Source organism: Staurois parvus, unplaced genomic scaffold (genome assembly GCF_062004578.1).
Source record: "Staurois parvus isolate SC_StPar_1 unplaced genomic scaffold, SC_StPar_1.0 ptg001414l, whole genome shotgun sequence".
In the NCBI taxonomy this organism is placed as follows: Eukaryota; Metazoa; Chordata; class Amphibia; order Anura; family Ranidae; genus Staurois; species Staurois parvus.
The window spans coordinates 5,892-11,782 of NW_028319210.1; positions in this window are offsets into that span (position 1 = coordinate 5,892).

A 5,891-nucleotide genomic window follows, 5' to 3' on the forward strand; every position below is an offset into this window, starting at 1 on the left:
CTGGATTCAGTGGATGGATGACTGGATCAGACGGGCCCTATAAACAAATTGCTCTTCAAAGGAGACCATGAAGGGTGTCCATAGTGTAGCGGATTAAAAAATGTATTAAATAATGAAAAACGAATGTTGCAAACAATAGAAATCGATAAAAAACAGCAAGGTATGCAAATTAGCAGCGTCAGGTCAGAAGAGAACTAACCCACCAGAAACTAAGATGGCCACCGGGCCTCTACGTGGCGGTATGACGTCCTGGCTCCACCTAACGCGTTTCGTGCACATGCACTTCTTCAGAGGCGGATACCATTATTATATGTTATTAGAGTGCTGATTGGGGCGGGGGGGGGGGGCTGAATATATGTGGTAAGACCTGTCTTTAGAACAAAAGAGATTTATTGTGCATGTAGGGGAAAAAAAAAGACAACATTTTCGAGGGACAACCCTTAAAAGGTAATGAAATCCAGTGGCGGTTCTCCAAAGGGTGTGGTAAAAATTACGCACTCACCAGATGCGTAATTTGAATATGCAGTATGTAAACCAGTGAGGATCTCCTTAATGGGTAAAGGTCTGGTCTGGGACGCGGATAATCCTCCTTCAGGGTGGTGTTGTTATAAGCCCCGCGGAGAGTAAGTGGATCCAGGTAGCCAGAGGTCCCTTTTAAGGGATGAATAAGTAAGGGCCGCATATCTGTGTGCGCTCGGCGTCAAGGCCGCATATCTGTGTGCGCTCGGCGTCAAGGCCGCATATCTGTGTGCGCTCGGCGTCAAGGCCGCATATCTGTGTGCGCTCGGCGTCAAGGCCGCATATCTGTGTGCGCTCGGCGTCAAGGCCGCATATCTGTGTGCGCTCGGCGTCAAGGCCGCATATCTGTGTGCGCTCGGCGTCAAGGCCGCATATCTGTGTGCGGGTGAAGATGCCTGCTTACAGGAACTCCCTTCTCTGGATTCAGTGGATGGATGACTGGATCAGACGGGCTCTATAAACAAATTGCTCCTCCAAGGAGACCATGAAGGGTGCCCATAGTGTAGCGGTTTAAAAAATGTATTAAACAATGAAAAACGAATGTTGCAAACAATAGAAATCGATAATAAACAGCAAGGTATGCAAATTAGCAGCGTCAGGTCAGAAGAGAACTAACCCACCGGAAACTAAGATGGCCACTGGGCCTCTACGTGGCGGTGTGACGTCATGACGTCCTGGCTCCTTCTAACGCGTTTCGTGCACATGCACTTCTTCAGAGGTGGATACCATTATTATATGATATTAGAGTGTTGACTGGGGGGGGGGGCTGAATATATGTGGTATGACCTGTCTGCGGAACATAAGAGATTTATTGTGCATGTAGGGAAAAAAAGACAACATTTTCGAGGGACAACCCCTAAAAGTTTGGGTTTCTGGACACAGAAAACAGTCGGCGACCGTGATAACTGTTCAAACTTTAGAAGTGAAAAATCTGTAACAGCGAGGAAAAGTAATACTTGATTCTGTAAATGTACTGCACTCAGTTGTGATTGGCCCTTCCATTCTCAGGGGCCCGGGGCTGTTGCCTGTCCTGCCCCTGCCATAGCCCCCTCTCCCCGTCAGCGCAGAGAGATTATTGGATCCCAGAGCCATCGATCAGGAGCTGTCAGCGCGGCTCTTATGAGTCGGAGGATTAGGAGACGTATATCGTAAAAAATCAAAGCCTGGATTATGCGCGCTCTCCGCCGCCAGAACTGCTTTGGTGGCAAATTGTAAATTGTAGTAATTGTTTCCTCGCCGCGCGTCCAGAGCGATTGTCCTGTATATATCTCTCTTATTGGTTTACTGGAAGCCTCTGCGGACGCTGGCCCGGGGGCTCCTGGGTCCCCGCAGGCTTTCATTGAAGTGGAGAGGACAGAAACTTCCCATCATTTAAACTTTAAAACCTTTAAAACTTCTTTAACGCTTCATGCTGCGGCCAGAAAGTTCCGGAATGATTGCAGTTTTCTCGCATTTTAGCGCTTTTTATTATTAGTTTGCTCTGTGAATGATGAATCGTTACCATTTTTTTTTTCATTAAACCCTTCTATATCCCCTGTGAAGTTACTGGCCTCAGGTGATACACAGAGAGGAATCAAATCCTCCTACATAAGCTGTACCGGTTTATCTGCAGTCTACCTCCATTCAAAGTGTGGGATTTATAAAGCTTGTCTGAGATGTCAGAAAAAAAGGGGCGGAGAGCTGAAGTTACGCTCTGCAGAGCTCAGTGAGGAGAGCTATGAGAGCAGGTTAGAGAAAAGAGACACCCCCCCCCCCTTCCCCGTTCATAATAAGGGTTCATGTACACTGCAGCTGATAAACTCACATTTAGGAGCTTTTCTGTGTTTTTTTCAGAAGCCCCTGAACCCTCCCTAATGTTTTCCTCTGTGTCCATCTACACTATGTCGTTTACAGGCATTTGCATTTTTTAACGGAGAAAACTTGCGTTCAGCAGTCGATTTTATCAGCGTTTCAAACGAAAAACGCTTCTAAACGCGTCAAGTCACATTTATGAGCGTTTGCGTCTGAACTTTTTTTTTTTTTAACTCTTCCAGTTCCCGATGCTGTCTGGATCCTTTTTTCATCATGAGAAACGCATTGGAAAGCGTTTTCAAGGTACTCAGATGGACAAAACACTGAACACAGGATGTTCCTACAAAGCTTGTCACACATTGAAATGACCCATTCACACCTCAGACCTCTCCCACCCTCGGAAACAAAAGATATGTTAATGACCAATTCACACCTCAGACCTCTCCCACCCTTGGAAACAAAAGATATGTTAATGACCAATTCACACCTCAGACCTCTCCCACCCTTGGAAACAAAAGATATGTTAATGACCATTAACGCCTCAGACCTCTCCCACCCTTGGAAACAAAAGATATGTTAATGCTCATTCACACCTCAGACCTCTCCCACCCTTGGAAACAAAAGATATGTTAATGACCAATTCACACCTCAGACCTCTGCCACCCTTGGAAACAAAAGATATGTTAATGACCAATTCACACCTCAGACCTCTCCCACCCTTGGAAACAAAAGATATGTTAATGACCAATTCACACCTGAGACCTCTCCCACCCTTGGAAACAAAAGATAAGTTAATGACCTATTCACACCTCAGACCTCTCCCACCCTTGGAAACAAAAGATATGTTAATGACCATTCACACCTCAGACCTCTCCCACCCTTGGAAACAAAAGATATGTTAATGACCATTAACGCCTCAGACCTCTCCCACCCTTGGAAACAAAATATATGTTAATGCTCATTCACACCTCAGACCTCTCCCACCCTTGGAAACAAAAGATATGTTAATGACCAATTCACACCTCAGACCTCTGCCACCCTTGGAAACAAAAGATATGTTAATGACCAATTCACACCTCAGACCTCTCCCACCCTTGAAAACAAAAGATATGTTAATGACCAATTCACACCTCAGACCTCTCCCACCCTTGGAAACAAAAGATATGTTAATGACCAATTCACACCTCCGACCTCTCCCACCCTTGGAAACAAAAGATATGTTAATGCTCATTCACACCTCCGACCTCTCCCACCCTTGGAAACAAAAGATATGTTAATGACCATTCACACCTCAGACCTCTCCCACCCTTGGAAACAAAAGATACGTTAATGCCCATTCACACCTCAAATTCCTCATGAAGAACCCCTCCACTCCCTCCACCAGACACCTTTCCCACCTTTGGAAACAAAAGAAATGTTAATGAGCAACTCACACCTAAGCTAATCTCCACACATACTGCTGTCTCTGCTTCTACTCTCTGTATTTCTCTGAAACAGTCTGAAATAGTTAATAATTTAGCACTTTTCAGTGCATTCTGGGCATTTGGGAGGTTCTCCTGTGCTTATCTTTAAAAAACGCTTCTAAACGCAAATGCGCATAAACGCGGCTAAACAGCTGTTTTTTGAGCTACGTTTTCCAGCAGTCAGTTTTCATTGTTCAGAAGTGTCCCGTGTACATGGAGCCTAAGAACGGAAAAGGGGCTAGTGCCATATTGGGCTACCTCAGCCCTTAGGGCACAGGTGTCAAACTGGCGGCCCTCCAGCTGTTGCCAAACTACAAGTCCCATGAGGCATTGCAAGATTGACAGTTACAAGCATGACTCCCAAAGGCTGAGGAATGATGGGACTTGTAGTTTTGTAACAGCTGGAGGTCCGTCAGTTTGACACCCCTGCCTTAGGGGGCTGCACAGCACTGCCGTATTGGTGCGAATGCTATGGTCTATGAAGTTCCTTCTACATATGCCATATCAGGAGGTTTATTATTCACACCCCCCTCCATACAGGGGCAGACCTGAGGCTGAAGCTCCTCCCCATTCTCCGTTTTCTCTTGGTGTCAGGAAAACATGTCAAAAGTGATTTCATGCTGATAGCAGAGGAAGGAGGCAGCAGGCAGAAATGACACTTAGTGCTCTGGATTGAGACAAGTATACACTATGGGGGGATGTGCTTTTTTCATGTCTGAGGTTTACAACCACTTTAAATACTCATTTTGAACAGTTTTTCATCATTTGTTATGTCTCAGTGCTGCTGGTCTTCTGCGGCCTTTTGCAGCTACTTCCTGTGCACATGCACTTTAGCAATGGCTGCGGGGGGTTATCTGACAGCAACGACGGTTGACCATGTCTGGGTAATGCTAAGTGGCCGTTCACACTAGCCACGGTGGATCACTTTTCAGAAGGCAGCTAAGAAGTCAGGTGATCCTACCGCCGCCTCCTGGATGCCTGTTTTTGTTTGTTTTGTTTTTTTATAATGAGGCTAATGCATCACAACTGTCAGCCAATCCTGATTGTAGCTGTAATGGAACCGACCCAGACTGTGCTTGGGTACTTCTGTTGGGTACTTCCCTGTCCAAACACCGACAACAGACACCACAACAGACCATACAAGACTAGACGACACCAATCATAAAGTAAACCAGGAAGTAGACTAGTTTATTTGAACACAGATACAAGATATATACACTCAGGGGACAATCCCCCTCCCTGCATAATGACACAGGGCGGGGCAATCTACATTTAGTAACAAGAGACACACCAACAGACAGTCCCATCAGGAGGGAGGGCTGCTGGAGACACCCCCCACTAAGCTTATACACATAAACACATACATCCCATAATAGTTTGCTCCCAAGCAAGACACACAATAGAACAATGGGATGCAACCACATAACATCAACAACCGCCCACCCCAATATTAGGACAGATCACCCTGTACCCCTAACAGGCACAGGGTGACTTACACATAAGAGGGATATGGGGAGCTGAGACAGGGGTCTCCCCACCTCTCCAAAGTGAGCTGTGTTCCAATGGGTCCCCCACCCAAAGTGACTCCCATCACAGCAGCCCTATTGACTTTAATGGGAGAGTTTAAACTGGTTCTAAAGCCTCAACATTTTTTTTTTACCTTTATGAAATCCTTGCATTATGGTAAAAATGTTAAGTAGCAGTATGCCCCCTCCCCCCCCCCCACCTTTTTACTCACCCAATGCCTTACTCGATCCAGCGCTGTTCCCAATCTGTAGCGGCTCTCCCAGGCTTTTCTGAGACATGGGGATCCATTGGCTCCTGCTGCTGTCAGTCAAATCCTGGGAGGAGGGAGGGGAAAGCCTCACTGTCGGTGTCTGTGCAGTGCGGCTCGGGATTGAGCCCGCGGGTGTGTCACAATAGAAAGAGGCTTCCTGTGGTGGCACACTTAGAAAAGGAGGAGCCAAGAGCACAGACGGGGGACCCGAGAAGTGGAGACTTGCAAAGAGCAAGTAAGTATGTCATGTTTGTAGAGTTTACAGTCACTTTACCAGGTGATGCCGCCAGTCAGTTCTGCAGTTTAACCTCTTCCAGTCCGGACACTTTCCCCCCCTTCCA